The sequence below is a fragment of the Puntigrus tetrazona genome, chromosome 9, assembly GCF_018831695.1.
Source record: "Puntigrus tetrazona isolate hp1 chromosome 9, ASM1883169v1, whole genome shotgun sequence".
NCBI classification, from domain to species: domain Eukaryota; kingdom Metazoa; phylum Chordata; class Actinopteri; order Cypriniformes; family Cyprinidae; genus Puntigrus; species Puntigrus tetrazona.
This window is the reverse complement of record NC_056707.1, coordinates 2081091-2083156: the sequence shown is the minus strand read 5'-3', so window position 1 is coordinate 2083156 and position 2066 is coordinate 2081091.

Sequence of the window (2066 nt, the reverse complement as noted above, 5' to 3'; positions counted from 1 at the left end):
AATGACCATTTTCCTGCAGGAAGGACGAAACCTTCTCCAAAAGGGTGAAGGTAGTTGTTAAAAGCTGTTGGATCAAGTTTTGTTTTTTTAAGTAGCAACTGCACAGTGGCATACTTCAGATAAGATGGGACATGTTTCTCTAATAATAGATGATTACTTAATTTAATTAAATAAATTCTGATAAATATATAGAAACTGTTGTGGACTGAGAGAGTTCTAGAAAGGAGGCAACAATACATGATCTTATGGCCATAGGAGAATATAAATTAGACCTCGGATTAAGCACACTATTAAAAAATATATAATACATTTCTACAATAGTTTTTTGATAGAGAATCATACGCTTTTTGACCAGTGGTGTGTAATAATACACCGTTACGGAACGTAAGTATTTGAGTATCTGTACTTTAATTGAGTTTTTATATTTCAGTCAACTTTTACATTTACTCAGCAACATTTCTTAATTAAAATGTATTCTTGTACTCCAATACATTTTTCCCGCACATTTTTCTGCATGACCACAAATCACACACAAGCACGGTGATTTATTAGTCTATTAAAATCACAGGCATTCTACATTGTGGAAGGCAAAAACGCTTCTGTATGGTTTTAATGTTTATATAATTTAATGCAGCTATATCTATATCACACAGCTGATCAATAACAGATTGTATGAGATTGAAGGTGTCAATAATTTGTAGAAACTCTTTAACCATAGTCTTCAAGGTACAATAAACATCTCTAAATTGCCCAGGAACAATAGCCAATCTGCATTTTGTACCACAGAGGTTAAGAAATCTGAGAAATCACTTATGAATTTTGTATTGCTCTTAGGGGATCTATAAAGAAGTATACAAAATAGTGGATTACAGCTGTCTGTCTTAAACAACTGGGCACATATCCACAAAACATCTTAAGGCTAAAAGTAGCTCCTGACATGATAAAATAACATTTTATATATTTATATATGCGTATGTGTTCCCTTTTTCCTCTTCTACATCACCCCCTGTGACATCCAGGTCTGTATCTGGTGTGGTGTGTTCTCACAGTGTCTTTGCTTCACTTAAGCCATGTTTACACAGCAGCAGAATGCGGTTGTCAGTCCTGTGTTAGGGATTGATAACCGCATTTTCTTTACGGGTATTGTCTTGAAATGTCTTGTTCACACAGCAGCTTACATTCATGTTTAGAATTCTGTCTATTTGAACGTGTAATGGTAGTCGAGACAGGATTCCTTACCATACCATAACCATAGCAACGACAAGAGTCCAATCTAGCCAGCAGTTCTTTTGTCAAACGTTCATTAACTGACAGCAGCTTTTAATTTTGGGTGGAGAGCGGAGCATTTGAATCACGCAGAACACAAAACTGAGAGGAGCAGTTTCAGTGGGAATCTGACTGGATCTAAAACTAACACTGTAAGTTATACACATAAAAACACCACTTGTTGGTCAAAAGCCTTTCAATCATACTACTAAAAGTTGTGTAACCCTATAGAAAATAAATCCTTGATAGGGTTTAAGTATGTATTTTATTCAGTTCGTTTTAATTTGTATTTGTAATGTTTACCCTTTCCTTTTTCTTCTTTTAAAGTTAACTTTTTGCATATTACGTTATGTAGCGTAAAGTTAGGTAGAAATGCACAGGGGAAAACGTGGTGCATACAATCTAACTTGTTTGGTTTTCATTGATTGGATATCCTGTAATTTAAACCCGCCCCAAAGTAGGTGAGAGGAATCCGATTGGTTAATAGAGAAAGAGGAGGAAAAAAGGAGAGTCGTGAGTCGAACGAACTTGCGAGAGATTAGGGGAAAAATTGGGCTTTTCGTTCAATTGTCGTTACCCGTGTGTTTTTTTTTCTTTTGTATTGATTATTAACATACAGTTAATATTAACGTCGAGTTTATCAGCGTTTTTTTCAAGAGNCCATCAGCTGTACTATAGTGTTCGTGTGTCAAAACGTTCACACGATCGCTGTCGTCGTGGATAAACGTTTCTTCGTCGGATCTCAAGATCGCAGGACTTTTTTTTTCTTTTATTCCTCCGGATAGCGCACCCAGCTACCG